Below are 23,420 nucleotides of genomic sequence, written 5' to 3' on the forward strand. Positions count from 1 at the left end.
GTCTATTCAAGGCTTCATGTGCACAATATAACCTTGTACAGAAGATTTTATGGAGGCACACAAAGTCTCTGTGGTATAGATCGATATAGAGTTTTTGAGAACAAAAGGGAACTCCAGGGGTAAAATATGCCCACATGGCTAGCATCGATAGACAGAAACAGTGCCATTGACGTGTGTCTGATATTTAAAGCAGTTTTTGACTGTTCAGATATTGTGCTATCCTTAGTAGAGATCATCAATGTCAAATTGGTTGGTGGCTGACACTTGGAGTTGGCACCCTCACGATATGCTTTTACAAGCTACAGCAACAACGGGATGTAATCAGTGTCATGGACTGGAACACCACTGTTTCGTCATATTGGTTAGTGACCACTCATTCTTAGTAAATTAGATTGAGCTGCAATTTCAGACAAAGATGATGTCTTTTAGTAGCACCATTACTAGAAAAGAAAACAAATGTTTTTTTCCTGAATGACCCCTTTAAAGCTATTCTCTAGAATACTTCTCCCTAATACTAGGGATGAGTGAGCACTAAAAAGCTTGTGTGCTCGTTGCTCGAACTGAGCAATTCCTAATACTCGCATGCTTGTTTCGAGTAATGAGTATAATGGGAGTCAATGGGAAATCCAAGCTTTTTTCCAGCATACCCAACAAAGAGGTCTGGGGGGCAGTGAAAATGTTCACATGGATGGCAAAAGTGTTGAATGGGAGAAGAACAGCATGGGGAAGACCCCTGGAAGCATCTCTCACCCTCAGGAGGGCCTCATACACATTTTGTTCAAACTGTCATGCATTAGTACTCCTAGACTCATAAAAGCTATTCACGTTTGAGGGTTATATACCAAGGAAATGTACTCAGGACCATGAAATAGTCTATGCATGAGCAATATGATATCAATATATTTTTTAACAAGATTTTTTAGGCTTATAAAACAGCGAAATGTACTCCAGACTGTGGAATAGTCTATGAGTGAGCAATAAAATAACGATAAGTGTATGAGCAAACTTTTCGGTATCTCTTGGCAGAAAAAAACGGAGCAGCAAAACGCGCGTTTTTACCTGAGTTTTTGATTGATTGGAGTGAAGTCCGTGGTGAAAAATGCAGGGCAAAAATACACAGAGAATTGACATGCCACAGTTTATTTTCTGCACCAAATCTGCAAGTCAAAAATTCTCAGCATGTGTATGACCTGTCAGGTTTCTCATTCAGTTTGCTGGCATCAGGTTTTGCTTCAGATTTTGTCACAAATCCGTGTAGTAAAAACACAAAAAAAGCCCCAAATCTGCAACGTGTGCCCACAGCCAAATACCGATAAATCTGTGAATAAGTTTTTTGAGGATTGCATACCAACGAAATGGACTCCACACCACGGAATATTCTATAGGTGAGCCATCTAATACCGAAAACAATTTGGAACTAGTTTTTTGAGGGTTATGTAGCAACTATAAATGTACCACAGAATATGTAATACCATATAGGTGAGCAATATAACACTGATACAATTTTGAACAATTTTTTATGACGCTTATATAGCAACGAAATGTACCCAGAAGATGTAATACCCTATCAGCGAGCATTATAATACCGATACATTTTGAACAAGTTTTTGAGGCTTATATAGCATTGAAATTTACTTAAGACCAAGGGTTAGTCTATGGGTGATCAATATAATATCGATAAATGTTTGAAAAAAGTTTTGGTGGGTTATATACCAACAAAATGTACCCAAGAACATGTAGTACTGTATGGCTGAGAAATGTAACCCAGCAGCATTTTTAAACTTACCGTATATACTCGAGTATAAGCCGACCCTAGTATAAGCCGACCCCCCTAATTTTGCCACAAAAAACTGGGAAAACTTATTGACTCGAGTATAAGCTAGGGTGGAAAATGCAGCAGCTACTGGTGAATTTCAAAAATAAAAATAGATGCTCCATACCGTTCATTATTGCCCCATAGCTGTGCCATATAGTGCTCTGCACCGTTCATTCTTGCCCCATAATTGTGCCATATAGTGCTCTGCATCGTTCTTTCTTGCCCCATAGCTGTGCCATATAGTGCTCTGCACCGTTCTTTCTTGCCCCATAGCTGTGCCATATAGTGCTCTGCACCGTTCATTTTTGCCCCATAACTGTGCCATATAGTGCTCTGCACCGTTCTTTCTTGCCCCATAGCTGTGCCATATAGTGCTCTGCACCATTCATTATTGCCCCATAGCTGTGCCATATAGTGCTCTGCACCATTCATTCTTGCCCCATAACTGCCATATAGTGCTCTGCACCGTTCTTTCTTGCCCCATAGCTGGGCCATATAGTGCTCTGCACCGTTCATTATTGCCCCATAGCTGTGCCATATAGTGCTCTGCACCATTCATTATTGCCCCATAACTGGCATATAGTGCTCTGCACCGTTCTTTCTTGCCCCATAGCTGTGCCATATAGTGCTCTGCACTGTTCATTATTGCCCCATAACTGTGCCATATAGTGCTCTGCACCGTTCTTTCTTGCCCCATAGCTGTGCCATATAGTGCTCTGCACCGTTCTTTCTTGCCCCATAGCTGTGCCATATAGTGCTCCGCACCGTTCTTTCTTGCCCCATAGCTGTGCCATATAGTGCTCTGCACCGTTCATTTTTGCCCCATAGATGCTCCATATAAATCTGTGCCATTGCTGCTGGTGTAATAATAAAAAAAAAAAGCCATACTCACCTCTCTTGATTGCAGCTCTCGGTGTCTCGTTCCGGCGTCCGGTCCTGGCGTCCGGTCCCGGCGTCTCTCTGCACTGACTGATCAGGCAGAGGGCGCCGCGCACACTATATGCGTCATCGCGCCCTCTGACCTGAACAGTCAGAGCGCAGAGACGCCGGGAAGACGGAGTGGCGCCGGGAAGATGGAGCGGCGCCTGGCGGCTGGAACGGGGACAGGTGAATATAATACTCACCTAGTCCTGCCGCTCCTGATGCTGCCCCTGCCTGTCACACTGTCCCCGGGTGCCGCAGCTCTTCCTGTCAGCGGTCACTGGCACCGCTCAGAGGAATGAATATGTGGCTCCACCCCTATGGGAGTGGAGTCCATATTCATGAGTTTAATGAGCGGTCCCACGTGACCGCTGAAGAGGGGAAGAGCTGCAGCACCCGGAGACCGTGGGACGGGCAGGGGGAAAGTCAGGAGCGCCGGGACTAGGTGAGTATGCCTCAGCGCTCTCTCCCCCTCACCCGCCGACCCTGCCACCCACCGTGACTCGAGTATAAGCCGAGAGGGGCACTTTCAGCCCAAAAATTTGGGCTGAAAATCTCGGCTTATACTCGAGTATATACGGTATGTGTAGTCTTATATATCACAAAAATGTACCCCAGAACACGGAATAGTGTATGGGTAAGAAATGTGAAGATACAAACTAAATTTTCAAATGCTTTTATATGTTATATACTTATATACCACAAAAATGTGAAATAAAGCACATAATACTGTAAGGATGAGTCATCTAAGCCTGAACTATGTTTCTACGTTTTTTGCACCTTTTACATACCACTGTAATGCAACAATAACCGTGTTAAACTGTATGGATGAGTCATTGAATCCATAACATTTTGATCAAAAATACAAGTGCTTCTCACTAAATTAGAATATCATCAAAAACTTAATTTGTTTCAGTTCATCAATACAAAAAGTGAATCTCATATATTATATTTGATGATATTGTAATTTATTGAGAAACACTTGTATTTTGAAAGTGTAGATAATGTAAGCCCCCCGCTAAAACACACAGAAATATTGCGGGGGTCTCATGTCCACATACACCCTAACCCTCTCTTTATGCTACTTTTGTTACTGGGGGACGATTTTGAGGTAATGGCAACCGGTAAGCTAAAAATAGATTATCCGCCAGAAATCTTGATTGTTTGTTTCTGACCAAATACTTATTTTCCACCATAATATGCAAATAAAATGTTAAAAAAACAGACAATGTGATTTTCTGGATTTTTTTTTCTCAGTTTGTCTCCCATAGTTGAGGTCTACCTATGATGTAAATTACAGACGCCTCTCATCTTTTTAAGTGGTGGAACTTGCACTATTGCTGACTGACTAAATACTTTTTTGCCCCACTGTATATGATGTTTCTTATTATAGTCAGTATTCTCCGGCGAATCCCTTTAAATTGTAAAGCCAATAATAGTAGACATAGATCAACTTGTTCCATTTTCTTTTTCATCATTGACTCTTGCTTCACTTCTCATATGCATGGCTTCTAGGAGACCTCTTGTCTATAACAAAGCATCTATTCATATTTTCAATATGATTGACTTCTATAAGTGAAATCATTTTAGTTTAATACCTCATTAACTAAGACATTGAAAAAGGTGAAGACAAAAGAATGCATATTGTAGTAAAGGGCAGAAATCTTCAGCTTTTTTGTTAGCTATAAAAAGGTTGTCTCATGTTCCAGCTTCAGGAGCATACAACTCTCGGCTCTTGCTTCCTCCATTGTCAGTGTGGCGGTGTGCTCCTGAAGATTGACAGTTCAGACCAGTGGCAAAGTAGTGCTGCTGATCTGAACTGTGCTCTCTCACAGGTTGCTATTAGAAAGTCTTGGATCTGCAGTATGGGAGCAGCGCAGGGAGATCACAGCTGGTCCTGTCCAGATCAGAGCGGTAAAGCGTAGAGCCATGCTCTTCAAGCCTAAATAAGTGTCCAGGATAGGACTGCAGGGTGTCCAGGAACACAGGAAACAAACTGTATTTCACGAAATACAAAGAGGAGTTTTAATAATTACCAAGTTTTGTTTTTTTTTTCTTTTCAGTTTGACCCTTTTATTAACTATCAACACCTATTTAATTGTTATGGTAAAGGGTTGTGTACCCATCTCCACGATCCTATCCCAATATGTAGTAGGTGTAATAATACTAACAAACACCTTCAATTAGAAATGTAGTACAGATTTTCTGATTTGCTATGTCTCTTTTTTCATATGCTGGCTTTGCAGGACCTTTAGGTATCCATGGTTACGACCACTAGCAACTAGCTAACTCACTATATCAGTGGTCGTAACCATGAATTCATAACGTCCTGCAATGCCTGCACATGAGGAAAGAGATCTAGCGAGTCAGAAAATCTATACTACATTTCTAATTGGAGGTATTTGTTAATATTATTACACCTACTACATATTGGGCTAGGATCTTGCAGATGGGAATACCCCTTTGAGTTCACCTTCAAATCTCTGTTGATATTTGGCTCTACTCTGCTTGGTTGGTAGGAGTCATTCAATGAATGGAAAATTGCTTGCTTGATATTTTTTTCCCTTTCTCTTTTTTTTCATCACTTTTCAGAACTGTCCCTAATTGCTGGTAGCTTGTGCTTTTCCGTGTTCTGTTGGATAAACATTAGTTTGGAGCTGCACTGTGAACATGCCGTCATTCCCCTCCCTACTCTTCAGTTTGTCCTCTGAGGTTGGAAGCAATGATCTTCCTTTGACTCAGACTTTGATCTCGCCTTCAAATTTTGTTAAATTCCCCCAAAAGAATATGCTTGAGTGACAGTGACAACAATGAGTAAATCAAAACATATTTACAAGGGAGCTGGAGGGAGAGCTTAAAATGTTGACTTTTCTGACCTCCTGAAAATATTTTTCTTTATCCACATTTTGTAGCGTTGTGACCTTACAGAGCTGATTATCTGTGTCAGTGAAATAGGTTTTGGTATGGATTGCTAACACACAAACTATTTACTAGCTGGGGCTGAACATGAAACATAAAATTATGGCTTTGCAGCCCAGAGTACATATTCTATTCACAAATGGAAAGAGCCGGCATGTGGTCTGTGCTGAGAGATTATTTTTATTAAGAAAAATGATTGCACACAGTATACTTTGTGAATATTCTGTTTATGTGATTCATTACCTTTTAGATTTTAAATACATATTATTCCAAATCCTCTTACATGAAATGATATGCTTAAAGGGAACCTGGCAGCACTTTTTTTTACATCAAGTGTGTCAGCCTTGCGAAATCTTGCATGGAATCTTATAGGCCAATCTGGCTGGGAGTGCACTGGGGTGGATTTTTTGAAGAAGTAGTCCAAATTCTTTGGCACACCTCTAATTGCACTTCCAGACTGGTTTGAGTAAAACATCTACTCTTAGAAATCTCGTTGATTGTCTCTTCAGATCTCTACAATTTTGGTTTGATATCTTATTGAGTAACAAGTGCCTGTGCCTCTAAACATTACTTCCATATGTAAAAATGTGCTAACAGGTTCCCTTTGAAAGCCATTACCCCTCCCATTGCTACTTGAAGTCCCTAACAGTAATCAGTGTTGGTGGTTGAACAGGCAAGAGTCCCCAACCTGTAGCTTGGTGGCCACTTACGGCTCATGGGCCCATGTTGTGTGGCTCGTGGTGGCCTACCAGCTTTAACAGACAACTATGAGCAGAAGGTCCCCAGATGGTGACTTTAGTGAGTATTTTGTGAAATGAAGAGCAGATCTGGGTGCGTATGTACTGAGGTGATGATAAGTATGGTAATCTGAAGATAGGATAGTGTTGCCGGTTTGAGGTTAGCTTGTAGCTGGCTGCAATAGTGAGGTGAATGTGCTTGATTGCAAGAATATTGAAAGGGAGTAAAGTTGGAACCCCTAGATGTAAGTATGTTGCCTGTAAGAGAGTGGGGTACAAGGTTTCAGTGTGCATTCTGTGGGGAATCTTTTGGCTGTCGTATCGAGACTCTGGGGCTCTTGGTGTTACTATGGTGTATGTCATATCTGAGCAAGCTACGGTCCGCAGGACCCATCATGACTTTTGACTGTTTCTATCTGGCCCGTGCACAAGTACACCAAAAGGGCTAGGAGCAGTTAGTTTGACCGGTCTCAATTTGACCGGTGTCTTCATCCTTGTGATGCAAAATTCAGTTAATTATAATGGGGAAGCAGGGAGTAGTGCCCTCTGTCTTCTGCCATTGAACCTGTGTGAATGAGTCTCTCAGCGTAGCAGGTATGACGTCGTGGTAAAGTTAATGAACAGAATTCATTTTAATTTACTCGTTCAGCTCTTCTACCACAGTTATGACCTCTCATGTGGGCCCTGGAGAAAATGTTTTGCCCATCCCTGGTGTAAGTGGAAGGGGTCTCGCCAAGTGTGGCTTGCAACTATCAGTCCTGAATGTGGCTCTCAATGTAAAAAAAAAGTGTTGGGGACCACTGTTCTCACCAATTTTGCTATCTGTGTTTTTCTAATGGATGTGATTTTAACTGTCTATTAATTTTGGAAATACCGTATTTTCCAGTGAATAAGATGACTTTTTAACCCCTGAAAATCATCTCAAAAGCCATATTCATGTAAAAAAAAAGAATAAAAATAAAAAATATGGGATATACTTATCCTCCGATGGCCCCTAGCTCTCAGCAGTGAAAGCGGCGGCCTCCGTTCCTAAGGATGCATTGAGCGAATGACCTTCGATGACGTCGCGGTTTACATGAATATGGATCCCAGGGCCTAAAGGATAGTCTTCTCTCCTCCAGACCCTGGGAACCATCCGCACCGCACACGCCGTATAAGATGACTGGGCGTATAAGATGACCCCCGTCTTATACGGCGAGTATATCCCAAACTCCATATTTTATATGGAAAAGTTGGAGGTCGTCTTATATGCCCAGTCGTCTTATACACCAGAAAATATGGTACATATGTTTTTTTTACTATGATGTTACCTTTGCTCGTACATATTCTTTTGTAAGGTTATTGATTTTTTTTTATGCAAACTAGCTAATAGCATTATCCAGGTACACTTTATAGGTTTTGTTATTTAAAAGGGTTTTATAGGGTTGGAAAAAGGGCACTGATTTTTTTTTACCCCCAAAACGGTATCACTCCTTGCTATGGGCCGCCTCTGGTTTTGAAGCTTAAATGAATTAGCTGCTATCAGAATATGAAATCAACAAAACACACCACGTTCATATGCCCTGTCATGCCATGTGAATGTCTTAAGTGGGGTACACTGCTCAGAAATCCCTTTTGTTGACCAGACTGGACATGCACTGCAATGTGCTTCTCCTCCCCTGGAGATCTATGATTGGGATAGACACATTTTCATTGCAGAATGTGTGACTACCTGTAGCATTCCTTGGGCTTAATAGCTCCTTACCAGGATTTGGGCTTAAATTAATCAACTGTTTGCTGGTAAAATCTATTTTGGGCATGTTGGGGCACAGAAGTGTTGCCTGTTCTATAAACTGCTCTAGGATGACAGTGATTGACAGCTGTCTTCCAGCACTAATGGCTCGAATTAGAGAAAACTATGATCCTATCTGATATCCTTCTTATCTTTCTGCCAATTAGGGTTACACAGAGGTCTTTAGAGTTGTTCACTATAAGTCTCTGTTATGGCATACATTATTAAAAAAAAAAAATGTACTCAATAAATGTTAAAATTCTTAAAAGTTAACAATAAAATATAATAATGCTATAAAATAAAAAATACAACGAAAACACTTTTAGGCTGGTTTCACATTTACGTTTAAATCCGCAGCGTTTTAAACGCATCCGCAAGTGGTGAAAAAAACGCATGTAAACGCGTACAAACGCTGCATTTTTTAGACGCATGCGTTGTCGCATGCGGTTAAAAAAAATGCCGCGTTTGTACGCATTTACATGCGTTTTTTCCTGCGTTTGCGCTTTTGGTACGCATGATGAGAAATTTCACAAGCTGGTTTTTGTTCATTCTGCTTCACAAAAATCGGAATAAAAAGCAATCTAAAATGTCACGTGCCTGAAAATGTTACCAATAAAAATTTTCACTCAAAAAACAAAACCTCACATGACTCTGTGGACCAAAATATGGAAAAATTGTAGCTCTCAAAATGTGGTAACGCAAAAAATTATTTTTTGGAATAAAAAGCGTCTTTCAGTGTGTGACAGCTGCCAATCATAAAAATCCACTAGAAAACCCCTTATAAATAGAAATCAAACCCCCTTCATCAACTCCTTAGTTAGGGAAAAATTAAAAAATTAAAAAAATGTTTTTATTTCCATTTTCCCGTTAGGGTTAGGGCTAGGGTTAGGGTTAGGGTTTGGATCCCTTTGGGGTTAGGGTTAGGGCTAGGGTTAGGGTTTGGATCCCTTTGGGGTTAGGGTTAGGGTTTGGATCCCTTTTTTATCTTGATGGTGGCTTAGGGTTTGGATACCCTTTCTCACCTTGATGGTGGGGGGTGGCTTATCAGTGTCTAGACTTGTTTTTCTCTATGGAAACGCATGCGTTCAAAAACGCAACCAAACGCATGCGTTTACATAGACAGCAATACGTTTTTTTGACGCAATCGAACGCATGCGTTTTTTTGCGGCAAAAAAACGCCTCTAGAAATTACTACATGTTGCATTTCCGTGCCAAGACGCAAGCATCAAAACGACGCACGCGTCGTCAAACGCGGCAAAACGCGTACAAAAAAAAACCGCATGCGTTTTTAACCCCTTCATGACCAGGGGATTTTTCGTTTTTCCGTGTTCGTTTTTCGCTCCCCTCCTTCCCAGAGCCATAACTTTTTTATTTTTCCGTCAATTTGGCCATGTGAGGGCTTATTTTTTGCGGGACGAGTTGTACTTTTGAACGACATCATTGGTTTTAACATGTCGTGTACTAGAAAACGGGAAAAAAATTCCAAGTGCGGTGAAATTGCAAAAAAAGTGCAATCCCACATTGGTTTTTTGTTTGGCTTTTTTGCTAGGTTCACTAAATGCTAAAAATGACCTGCCATTATGATTCTCCAGGTCATTACGAGTTCATAGACACCAAACATGACTAGGTTATTTTATATCTAAGTGGTGAAAAAAAATTCCAAACTTTGCTAAAAAAAAAAAAAAAAAAATTGCGCCATTTTCCGATACTCGTAGCGTCTCCATTTTTCGTGATCTGGGGTCGGTTGAGGGCTTATTTTTTGCGTGCCGAGATGACGTTTTTAATGATAGCATTTCGGTGCAGATACGTTCTTTTGATCGCCCGTTATTGCATTTTAATGCAATGTCGCGGCGACCAAAAAAACGTAATTCTGGCGTTTCGAGTTTTTTTCCCGCTACGCTGTTTAGCGATCAGGTTAATACTTTTTTTTATTTGATAGATCGGGCAATTCTGAGCGCGGCGATACCAAATATGCGTAGATTTGATATTTTTTTTATTGATTTATTTTGATTGGGGCGAAAGGGGGGTGATTTAAACTTTTATGTTTTTTTTATTTTTTTCACATTTTTTTAAACTTTTTTTTTAACTTTTGCCATGCTTCAATAGCCTCCATGAGAGGCTAGAAGCAGGCACAAGCCGATCGGCTCTGCTACATAGCAGCGATCTGCTGATCGCTGCTATGTAGCAGAATTGCACGTGTGCTGTGAGCGCCGACCACAGGGTGGCGCTCACAGCGACGGGCAATCAGTAACCATAGAGGTCTCAAGGACCTCTATGGCTACAATGGAGACGCATCGCCGACCCCCGGACATGTGACGGGGGTCGGCGATGACGTCATTTCCGGCCGCCCGGCCGGAAGCGGTAGTTAAATGCCGCTGTCTGCGTTTGACAGCGGCATTTAACTAGTTAATAGGTGCGGGCAGATCGCGATTCTGCCCGCGCCTATTACGGGCACATGTCAGCTGTTCAAAACAGCTGACATGTCCCGGCTTTGGTGCGGGCTCACCGCGGAGCCCTGCATCAAAGCAGGGGAGCCGGCATCGGACGGTATAGTACGTCCGATGCCGGTAAGGGGTTAATGTTAAATATTGGAAAACCGAACGCATGCGTTTATATGCGTTACAAACACAGCGGCAAAAAATGCAAATGTGAAACCAGCCTTAGTTATATAAAGTATAACTATTGTTTCAAGTGAACGTTTCTGCTTCTTTCTCTCTATCACTCCTCCTCATCCTCGCCGCCTCCTGTGTAGAATTTTATGGATTCTTCAGTAAATAGAAAATCTGTCTTCACTGAAGACAGATTTTACCAGTGAATGGTCAGTCCAGAAAAAGAAAGAAGCAGATTTGTCTATGATATATTAAATCTGTCACCAGATTTTACAATCTGAACTGTATATATTACCAAATAGACTTCTTTGACCAAATTAGACTTCAACATTCTTTGAAAATCCATGTCAGAATGGCCATACATTTATGATGCTCTATTCAGATTTCAGTACAGCTGTAGAATGAGATAGCTTTCAAGTCCAAGTGTATTCAATCTCTACACACCCAGTCTTACTGACAGCTGCAGCTTGTAACAGTTTGAGATCTCAGCAGTAGGGAGGCGGGACACTGAGGAGCTGTCAATCAGGCTAGATAAGCAAGGTTTGAGTTTTAGCCCTTCACTAGCTTAGACGTATCCATATGTTGCCATAGTGATCCATCGTCATCATAATGACATTCAGGTCACCTGGACTAGCAAGAATTTGTTAGAACATTAGCACTGAGCACGGTCTAAGAAGCTTGTGTCCGTGCAGCACTGACAGTTATAAAGCATTGCAATGCTCGTGCATTGCTATGCATTATAACAGAGATTATACTACAAAGTGAAAGTCCCATAAAGGGACTAAGTAATGAAGTAAAAAAAATGTAAAAACATTTTTTGTAAATCACAAAATAATAATAATAAATATATATATGTATATCTATTGTACCTATAAATAAGTATTATCATGAATAAGAGAAAAGCTAAAAAAAGTACACATTTGTTATCGTTGCATCCGTGACGACCCAACTTATAAAACTGTTACACTAGGTAACCCCTTCAGTGAACACCGTAAAATAAAGAGGCAAAAACTATGCTCATTCATCATACCACCGAACAAAAAGTGGAATAAATTGCTATCAAAAGACGGATGTAAATAAAAATGGTATTGCTGAAAACTTTATCTAGACCCAAAGAATAGAGTTGTCTAATTACTAACGCCGCATGAGGAAAGGTGTAAAAATTAATAAAACCAATTCTTCACTTGCTGTTGATTTGTTCATTCTGCCTCCAAAACACTGTAAGGCTCGGCTCTCATTTAGCAATCCTACCAAATAATTTATTCCAACAAGGCAAATATAAAGTACTGTAATTACTTTATTAATTCATAATCAAAAAGCATGATAAAAAAACATGAATGCATAACAAACAATTACAAACAAACACAAAACCTAGATGCATGCTGATATGTATAATCGTATGTTTGGGAATGGCGTATCTAGTTAATATTGTGGCCTGGAATGTCAGGGGGCTGAGTGAGACGGTGATGAGGGGTGCGATGTTTGATTGGTTTCGCCAATACCAGCCCGGTATAGTCTGTCTAGCAAAAACTCATATGACAAATGAAAGATAACATTTAATGAAAAGAGCGTGGGTGGGGAAAGCATTTAAATCTGTCTACTCGTCTCATGCTAGGGGAGTCAGCGTGTTAGTAAACAAGGATATCCCATTTATGGGGTAAACAATAAAAATTGATGCAAATGGTAGTTATATATGTATTGCTTATGTAATTTATAATACTAAAATAATTATAGTAGCTTTGTACATCTCTCCTCCTTACTCTTTTGAGGTGCTGAAGTTAATACTTTCTTTTACAAAAGATTATCCAGATTTCCCTGTTACTGTGGTGGAGATTTTAGCGCATATCCGCATCCATATTGGGATAAACATAATATGGGCACTATCTCCCAAAACGTCAGGCCAACATCTCTACATTACTTACTGTCGGAAGCAGGAATGCTGGATCTCTGACTTGTAGGTCATCCAGAAGTCAAGCCATTCTGAGATATATTAAGTCAATAAAATGTCTTCCCAGAAATATTTCGGACCATTCCCCTTTATTGATACAGTTACAGGTGGGGGACGGCATCCTAGGAGGAGGGTCTTTATGGCGCCTGCATCCATATTGCTTGCAGTCTTTTAAAGGCTCCATGTCGGATTTGATCCAGGAATTTTTTTTATTAAATGATGGGACAGCAGAGGACAATATGATATGGGATACAATGAAGGCCTATGTGTGGGGTATATGTATAAGGAAATTAGCAAAATAAAACCTAAAACAAGAGAGAAATTTCTGGAATTGCAACAAGAGGTCATGTCACAGGAGGCGTTTTATAGAAAATGTGTCTGATGACAGCAGATTACAGTGGGAATAGCCCAAAAAAGCATGGCGGATCACCTATTAGCACTTTCCTCACAGAGGCATATATTCATAAAGCAAAGTTATTTCATTGAAGGAGAGAAAGTGCGGGACACTTGTTGGCATCAATAATTAAAGTGCAGGAGGGATCATCGCATATAGTTAGACTTTTATCGAGAGAGGGCAATATACTCACTGACACCTCAGATATTTTAGCAGCCTTAAGTCAATACTATGGAGAAATATACAAAACCACATCTGCAGCAAGGGAGGAATACATCTCTACATACTTGGCAGGGGTTAAGCTCCCTAAATTGTCTATAGAGGCTAGCGGATGTCTGGATCAACCATTGACTCTGGAGGAGGCATTGAGTAAACTTCAAAATGAAAATGATTTTACTTCCCAGATTGTAGCGGGTGTTGGAGGGAACAACAATAGTTGGGAGATTGCCTGCTTCAATGTATGAAGCAATTATTATCCTGTTTTTAAAGCCAGGAAAAGACCCTGAATGCCCGGATTCCTATAGAGCAATATCTCTTCTCCCTGTAGACGTAAATTTATTAGCCATGAGACTTAATAAAATAATATCTGAGCTAATACATGATGATCAAACAGGTTTTATGCCAAATAGATCCACGGCTATCAATATTAGACGTTTATATTGTTGAGTCCTCTTCCGTCCCTGGCTTCCTGGATTGAGGAATCCAAGTAAATGACACGCAGCACAAAGGTTGTGTGTTCATAAACAGGGGTAGCCCCGGAGCACGCCTGCCTCACTGGGCGCTGCCCCTTCTTTATATAGTAAGAAGTTAGGCATTTACAGACATGCGCACAAGCGCTCATATTTCATAATCACTTACAAAGCAAATCTATACTAGTGAAAAGTTACAATATCTGGTATGTGGGTGAAAGGCTACAATATCAAGGAGAAATGCGCGCGTGATTACTTCTATAAAAGGAAATGTCAAGTTTGCTGTGCAGAAGCAGATTTCATCTGGGAGACAAAATGGATCCTTTGGTTCAGTCTGGTCTCCACAATTCCCCCCTTTGACATATTCTTTTATTATTTGTCATAAATTTTTGCATGAAGCTTGTGCATTTTCTTCTTTATGCGGCAGTATACTAAAATATAAAAGAAAATTAGTACGGCAATAATAAACTTTATACTCTTGCATCTATTACACAAAATTTATTTGTGCATACCGAGATACCCTTGAGTACAATCTTGAATAACACATATGATTACAATAATCATAACTATATGTATTATGCTCTGCATAATCCCGGCAACCCACCCACCGATCCCTCTGAACCAGTTGGCTGGGTTAAGAAAAGAAAAGGTATCTGACCACCAGCTATCCTTATTCTGGTCATTGTCTTTGTCATACTGATCTCTGAGTCGTTGTACGTCCTTTAATTTGAATGTCATACTCATAGTACTATTCGGGTCTATATAATGACAGCAGGTGGGTCCAATGATTTGACACATACCCCCTTGTGAGGCAGTTAGGTAATCCAATACCAGGGTATGTTGGTTGACGACTATTATAAGCTGATTCTGTACAGCTACACTAGTGTTTAGTATATCTAATATATCCCAGATCTGATCATCTAGATAATCCGTGGCTCTAACTAATTTATCCCACATTTGTGTTAACATAGGATAAATAAAAATGGTACTAGCAATTTTGTTGGGAATTCCCATTTGTACTATATGTGGCCTCCCCGAGGGACGTGGTGAGTTATCTGCAGCTCTTTTATACAGTGTGTGCTTGGGTACGGCTTGCATATTCACTTGTTTATTTGAAATTATGAAAGTAGCTGGGGTTAGGCGTCCTAATGTACAAGTACCCTTTATACCTACGGGAAGCCATTTATATGCTCCTTCTCCGCATATCCAAAATGTACCCTCAGGCAGATCCCATAGAGCTGAGTGCTGCAATACCAATCTGTGAGCCAAATCCACAAAACTAGATACATTTTGAAGCATACACCAAGAGGGTTTTTGTCCCAAGGGGCTACAGTACCCGGCTGCGGGATTCCCACATACATGCATTCCGTTGACGTACTCATTGGATTCATTACAAACCAGGTTCCCTGGCTTACTTGTACAACTGTTATCATCACCTTGGGGGAACAACTCAGAATGTTCCCATTTTCTATTATGTATGTATCTTTCCAATACTACAGGTTTGAAAGCATCAGAGGGAGGGGCGGTTGTACTGAAACTGAGCTGTAGATTTTCTGTGGGGACCTGTCCTAAATTAGTTAATCCAGTCTTATTCCTAGGGACCCAGGCTCCACCCTTATAGGCCAAATATTGTAGATGTGTACTACTCCCTGAGAGATTACCCTGCCACCAAGGAAATTCTACCCATCCCACAATTGGTATGGCGATTGTAGTATTCCATAGCCTAGTATTACCAGTTTGGTTGTTGGCCAGGTTGTCTGAACAATTAGGCCAAGCGAATATTTCTTCTGCTGATACGGGAACTGCTAGAAAAGGTATACTTGTGGCTGATACCGGCGAATGGGTACAGATCCAACAATCTGTCAGGGTTTGTGTATTGTTTAACAAGTCGTGCACTAATTTTCTATGATGTTGTACGAATCTATTGTTCAAAGGGGCTAAAGAATTTAGTCTTTCCCATGCCTTCGTTGTGGTTAACACTATTAACATCAATATCATGAGTTTTATACTGCTTTTTTGCAATGGCTTGCATGTATCCATGATGCCTTTCCTTCAAGCTTGACTGATGTAGGTGTTGTCAACAGGACTTGGAAGGGTCCGTCAAATCTTGGTTCAAGAGCCTTTCTGGTGTGTCTTTTTATATAGACTTGATCACCTGGTTCCAACTTGTGACTTCCTTCAGTGTTATCAGGATCTGGAAGGGAAGCAAAAACTTGTGCATGCACCTTAGTTAATTGTTTCTGAAGATTTTGCACATAGGAAGTCAGTGATTCAATATTTAACACAAGTTGCTGTGGAAAGTAACATCCTAAATTGGCAGTCCTGCCAAACAAAATTTCATATGGAGACAGTTTAGTCTTACCCCTTGGGGTATTGCGTATTGAGTAAAGGGCCAGTGGAAGGCATTCTGTCCAAGGCTTTCCTGTTTCAGCCATGGCTTTCTGTATTTTTAATTTTAAAGTTCCATTCATGCGTTCTACCTTACCAGAACTTTGAGGATGATACGGAGTGTGTAACTGACTTTCAACACCCAACATTTTTAGTACATTTTGAAATATTTCTCCAGTGAAATGAGTACCCCTATCCGACTCGATCACTTCAGGGAGACCATAACGGGGCACCAGTTCGGTAACTAGCTTTACAGCAGTGTTTTTAGCTGAAGCCTTCCGAACTGGATAGGCCTCTGGCCACCCCGAGAACATGTCCACACACACCAACACATACTCATACCCATTACTCTTTGGCAGCTGGATAAAGTCTATCTGCAACCGTTGAAACGGGTAGAGAGGTCGGACGTGGTGCTTCATAGGGGTCTTTGCTGTCTGTCCGGGATTATGTGTCAGGCATATAGCGCATGCAGCACAATAGTCTCTTGCGTAGTTGCCAAAACCTGGAGCCAACCAGACTTGCTTTGCCAGTAGTGTCATTGCATTTGCAGACACATGCGTAGGGTGATGTAATCCACCAACTACTATCGGGTACCAGGCTCTAGGTAGACATATTAGTCCATCTTTCTTCCAAATTCCCTCTTGTTCTTCTGCCCCTTCCTTTTTCCACCTGTCCCTCTCCTCTTCTCCTGCATCTTCCTGTGCTTGTCTCAGTCTATCTTCAGTATTTTCTGTGAGGTTTACAGTATGGACCTGTTGTAAGGGTTTGACTGCTGCTGCTTTGGCTGCTTTATCAGCCCTATCATTTCCCCTAGATTCCCTAGTGTCGAGTCTCACATGTGCAGCTACCTTGATTACTGCTACTTCTTTTGTTTCTTGTGCAGCCTCTAAGATCTGTTTGATCAGAGAAGCATGTTTTACAGGTTGTCCTGACGCTGTCATGTAACCTCTAGCTCTCCAGATTACTCCAAAATCAAACACAATACCATGTGCATACCTAGAATCAGTGTATATATTAGCTGTCTGATTCTCAGCTATTTTTAGAGCTTCAATCAATGCTGTTAGTTCTGCTTCTTGTGCAGATTGTTTCGGTGGAAGCGGTTCTGCTTTGAGAGTTTCAGATCCTGACACAACTGCGTACCCTGTATGGAAGTTTCCTGTGTCATCTGCAAACCTACTACCATCTATAAACAGCTCTAAATCTGGATTTTGAAGTGGTGTTTCGGATACATTGGGTAAGCCTACCGTTTCTTGTAAAATGAGCTCTGTACAATCATGTGTGTCTGTAGGGAAAAAATTTGTGTGTGTATCAGTGTCCTTATTCCCCCCTTCAGACTCGAGAGGTAGCAGTGTAGCTAAATTGAGAGTCTGAAGCCTTGCAAATGTGATAGTGGAGGGTAGCAGCAAAGAACACTGAAGCCGCAAATGTCTGGCCATGGAGATGTGTTTTGGTTGGACCTGGTTTAATATCCCATAAACATCATGTGTAGTTTGAACTGTGAGTGGATGCTCTAGGACAATTTCTGATGCTTTGTCCAACAATAGTGAGACAGCAACAACTACACGTACACAGGTTGGCGCTGCTCTAGCTACGGGATCTAACCTTGCTGAAAGATATGCAATTGGTCTTTGTTTCCCTGCATGCTTCTGGGTAAGAACTCCTGTAGCATGGGAATCAACTTCTGCAGCCATAAGCTGAAATGGTTTGGTGTAGTCTGGTAGCCCTAACGCTGGAGCTGAAACAAGGGCATCTTTTAATTGTTGGAACGAAATCTGACCTTCTTTTGTCAACATGTAAGGTTCACTTTTTACACAGTCATACAGTGGTTGCATTAGTTGACTGGCATGTATAATCCATTGTCTACAATGAGACACTATTCCTAAAAATGCTCGTAGCTGTTTATGATTTCTAGGCTCATTCATCTGTCTTATTGCTTCAGTTCTTTGAGGTGTAAGATGCTTTTAACCTTGAGAAATGCAATGACCTAGAAAGACCACTTTGGTCTGACAAACTTGTAGCTTTTGTCTATTCACTTTACACCCTTCTTTTTCTAGGAAACATAGTAAACTCACAGTGGACCTTTCTGCAGTTTCTAGATCTGGGCAGCAAAGTAGTAGGTCATCCACATACTGCAAAATTACTACCTGTGGTTCGGGTTCAAACCTCTGAAGGACTGTTTGTAGGGCATTTGAATAAAGAGTAGGGGAGTGTATCATTCCCTGTGGAAGGTGTGTCCACGCCAACTGTTTGCCCTTAAATGTAAATGCAAACAAATGCCAACTGTCTTGGTGTAAAGGAACCGAGAAAAATGCATTTGAAAGATCTATTACAGTAAACACTTGAGAACTGGCTGGTATCTGTGATAGTAACGTATGAGGATTGGGTACAACTGGGGTGATTGGATCTAGAACTTTGTTTATTTCTCTTAGATCATGTACCATACGATATTTGGGCATAGAACCCTTATCAAGAGTTCTCTTCTTGACTGGATACAGAGGAGTGTTAGCAGGTGATTGTATCTCTACCAAAACCCCTTTCTCTCTATATCCCTCTATCTGTTTTGTAATCGCTAGTTCCTGCTGGGCACTCACAGGGTATTGTCTGAGCTGTGGGAGAACAGTTCCTGGTTGCACAGATAGTTTTACAGGAGAGATATGCAATAATCCCACATCAGTGTCACCCTGTGCCCACAGTGTTTCTGGGACTGTTGAGAGGTCTAGATCTGTGGTGTACTCTTTTTCTTCAGTATAATCCTCAAAAGCCTGAATTATGACATATTGTTCTAATGTTTCTGCATCATCAGGGATAGTCAGCATGACTGTGCCATCTTCCCTAAAATTGATGTTAGCTTCTAATTTCTTCAAGACATCAGTTCCCAACAAACATGTTGGGGCACCTCTGGCATACAAAAATCTGGATGCAAAACATTTAGGTCCTAAGGAGACCTCTAGGGGCACAGTGTATGGTAGTGTTTGAATTACCCCATCATAACCCTCAGCAAAAGTTGTTTGTTGTGAAATATCTTCCGGGTTTGGAAGAAAATCTTGATTCAAAATTGAGGAAGTTGCACCTGTATCTATTAAAAATGGAATCTCTCTTCCCCCCACATTCACCTGTATTATAGGTCTTCTAGCTGGTAGGGAAGTTTGTAACACATTGAGTCAATCTGAGTCTGGTATGGGACCATCCACTATGGATGTCTGTTGGATGTCTGAGGGCTTATTCTTTGGTACAAATTTTCCTGATTTTATGTCTGCCTGCTTCTTTCTACATTCTCTCTGGAAATGTCCTGGTTTCTTGCAGTAATGACAGGGAAAATTATGTCTTGCCCTTCCACCTGTTGTGTTTGCTTGCGCTATTCTGACAGGCTTATGATTTTCTCTTAAATCCAACTCTATCCCTACGGCTTTTTGCCTGGCCAAGTGTGGGTCTTCCAAGGTTCTCCAATCAGGAGTTGCAGCCTTAAGTTTTTCCTTTACTTTTGGAGACAATCCATCTATAAAGGTTTTTGTAATTAACCTCATCATTCCTGGAGCGGTTAGATCTATTCCTTCATCTCTAAAATTATTCTCTACCCCTAGATAATATTCATCTACCGATTGTCCAGGTCTCTGAGCCACCACTCCCGTTGTTCCTCTCTGCCTCTGTTTCTGCCTCATGAAAACTATTAAATGGTCTACAAATTGTGTTCCTGATTCTATCGTTTGTAAGGCACCTTGTCCCGCTTGTCCCTCTTGTAGCTCCTGTCCCACCTGTGGCCTGTGTCCCTGTAGATGTGTTAGCAGTTCCTGGAAGAGACCAGGAGTCATTTTCATTCTACATAATTCCTCTCCATCTGCCCAGACTCCTGCATGAGTCTGCATAATTTGCTGTATATACTGTGCGAATCTAACTGGGTACTGGGTAGGATCTGGTGCATTATGTAGAAGAGACATTCCTTCAGCGGGGGACCAAGGGAAGTATTGTCGGGTTTGGTGATATCTAGTTGCCATTGCTCCATCTACACCAGTTTCTCTGAAGGGTTTCGGTACTATCCTAACAGGAGCTAACAATTGATGACCTCTGGGGGCCCCACAGGCAGAACATTCAGTTCTCCAGTCTGGATTCTGCTGGCCACAATTTTTGCACACCCATCCTTCCACCCCATTTAACCCAGGATATAAATTTGGTTTGGTTTGTCCTCCTTCAGAAGGTACAAATGGTTGAACATTCGGATCTAGGTAAGGAGGAGGAACTGAATGAGTCGTGGCACAACATTTTCCCGTACCCATACTCCATTTGGAAGTGTCTGGATCATACTTCCAATTCTCCTCTTTAGCTGTTTTTGAGACCTTTATCATACAGTGTATGATTTCTTCCCACCCATTGTCTTTGATAATTCCACCTCGTTCTTTACTCAGTCTTTCCCATTCAGTGCTAAACATAAGTGCTTCTGAAATTCCCAATTTTTCTCTTACCCTTCTGATAGTAACATAGTAACATAGTAACATAGTTAGTAAGGCCGAAAAAAGACATTTGTCCATCCAGTTCAGCCTATATTCCATCATAATAAATACCCAGATCTACGTCCTTCTACAGAACTTAATAATTGTATGATACAATATTGTTCTGCTCCAGGAAGACATCCAGGCCTCTCTTGAACCCCTCGACTGAGTTCGCCATCACCACCTCCTCAGGCAAGCAATTCCAGATTCTCACTGCCCTAACAGTAAAGAATCCTCTTCTATGTTGGTGGAAAAACCTTCTCTCCTCCAGACGCAAAGAATGCCCCCTTGTGCCCGTCACCTTCCTTGGTATAAACAGATCCTCAGCGAGATATTTGTATTGTCCCCTTATATACTTATACATGGTTATTAGATCGCCCCTCAGTCGTCTTTTTTCTAGACTAAATAATCCTAATTTCGCTAATCTATCTGGGTATTGTAGTTCTCCCATCCCCTTTATTAATTTTGTTGCCCTCCTTTGTACTCTCTCTAGTTCCATTATATCCTTCCTGAGCACCGGTGCCCAAAACTGGACACAGTACTCCATGTGCGGTCTAACTAGGGATTTGTACAGAGGCAGTATAATGCTCTCATCATGTGTATCCAGACCTCTTTTAATGCACCCCATGATCCTGTTTGCCTTGGCAGCTGCTGCCTGGCACTGGCTGCTCCAGGTAAGTTTATCATTAACTAGGATCCCCAAGTCCTTCTCCCTGTCAGATTTACCCAGTGGTTTCCCGTTCAGTGTGTAATGGTGATATTGATTCCCTCTTCCCATGTGTATAACCTTACATTTATCATTGTTAAACCTCATCTGCCACCTTTCAGCCCAAGTTTCCAACTTATCCAGATCCATCTGTAGCAGAATACTATCTTCTCTTGTATTAACTGCTTTACATAGTTTTGTATCATCTGCAAATATCGATATTTTACTGTGTAAACCTTCTACCAGATCATTAATGAATATGTTGAAGAGAACAGGTCCCAATACTGACCCCTGCGGTACCCCACTGGTCACAGCGACCCAGTTAGAGACTATACCATTTATAACCACCCTCTGCTTTCTATCACTAAGCCAGTTACTAACCCATTTACACACATTTTCCCCCAGACCAAGCATTCTCATTTTGTGTACCAACCTCTTGTGCGGCACGGTATCAAACGCTTTGGAAAAATCGAGATATACCACGTCCAATGACTCACCGTGGTCCAGCCTATAGCTTACCTCTTCATAAAAACTGATTAGATTGGTTTGACAGGAGCGATTTCTCATAAACCCATGCTGATATGGAGTTAAACAGTTATTCTCATTGAGATAATCCAGAATAACATCCCTCAGAAACCCTTCAAATATTTTACCAACAATAGAGGTTAGACTTACTGGCCTATAATTTCCAGGTTCACTTTTAGAGCCCTTTTTGAATATTGGCACCACATTTGCTATGCGCCAGTCCTGCGGAACAGACCCTGTCGCTATAGAGTCACTAAAAATAAGAAATAATGGTTTATCTATTACATTACTTAGTTCTCTTAGTACTCGTGGGTGTATGCCATCTGGACCCGGAGATTTATCTATTTTAATCTTATTTAGCCGGTTTCGCACCTCTTCTTGGGTTAGATTGGTGACCCTTAATATAGGGTTTTCATTGTTTCTTGGGATTTCACCTAGCATTTCATTTTCCACCGTGAATACCGTGGAGAAGAAGGTGTTTAATATGTTAGCTTTTTCCTCGTCATCTACAACCATTCTTTCCTCACTATTTTTTAAGGGGCCTACATTTTCAGTTTTTATTCTTTTACTATTGATATAGTTGAAGAACAGTTTGGGATTAGTTTTACTCTCCTTAGCAATGTGCTTCTCTGTTTCCTTTTTGGCAGCTTTAATTAGTTTTTTAGATAAAGTATTTTTCTCCCTATAGTTTTTTAGAGCTTCAATGGTGCCATCCTGCTTTAGTAGTGCAAATGCTTTCTTTTTACTGTTAATTGCCTGTCTTACTTCTTTGTTTAGCCACATTGGGTTTTTCCTATTTCTAGTCCTTTTATTCCCACAAGGTATAAACCGCTTACAGTGCCTATTTAGGATGTTCTTAAACATTTCCCATTTATTATCTGTATTCTCATTTCTGAGGATATTGTCCCAGTCTACCAGATTAAGGGCATCTCTAAGCTGTTCAAACTTTGCCTTCCTAAAGTTCAATGTTTTTGTGACTCCCTGACAAGTCCCCCTAGTGAAAGACAGGTGAAACTGCACAATATTGTGGTCGCTATTTCCTAAATGCCCAACCACCTGCAGATTTGTTATTCTGTCAGGTCTATTAGATAGTATTAGGTCTAAAAGTGCTGCTCCTCTAGTTGGATTCTGCACCAATTGTGAAAGATAATTTTTCTTGGTTATTAGCAGAAACCTGTTGCCTTTATGGGTTTCACAGGTTTCTGTTTCCCAGTTAATATCCGGGTAGTTAAAGTCCCCCATAACCAGGACCTCATTATGGGTTGCAGCTTCATCTATCTGCTTTAGAAGTAGACTTTCCATGCTTTCTGTTAGAAGATCTGCCTTCTGACTGTCTTTCCACATCTTTCCTGTATGATATCTTTTGCTTCTACTTGTCCTAAGACGGATTTTGTCTGTTTATTTCCCATTTTTCTTTTCAATAATAGCTACACTTATCCTAGGTGACGTTTGGACAATCACCTCACTAGAGTGATGTCTCGTTGTCTTCTTTCCTAGGGAGCTAAGATATTGA

At 41.0% G+C, this 23,420-nt stretch overlaps 1 protein-coding gene across 5 annotated transcripts in view; it reads left to right on the top strand.

Moving 5' to 3' along the window:
* ATG10 (autophagy related 10) overlaps nt 1-23,420 on the top strand; it is a 437,018-nt gene that overhangs the window by 160,202 nt on the left and 253,396 nt on the right. The gene's annotated exons all lie outside the window — the stretch shown is intronic.

Source organism: Ranitomeya imitator, chromosome 1, assembly GCF_032444005.1.
Source record: "Ranitomeya imitator isolate aRanImi1 chromosome 1, aRanImi1.pri, whole genome shotgun sequence".
Lineage (NCBI taxonomy): Eukaryota > Metazoa > Chordata > Amphibia > Anura > Dendrobatidae > Ranitomeya > Ranitomeya imitator.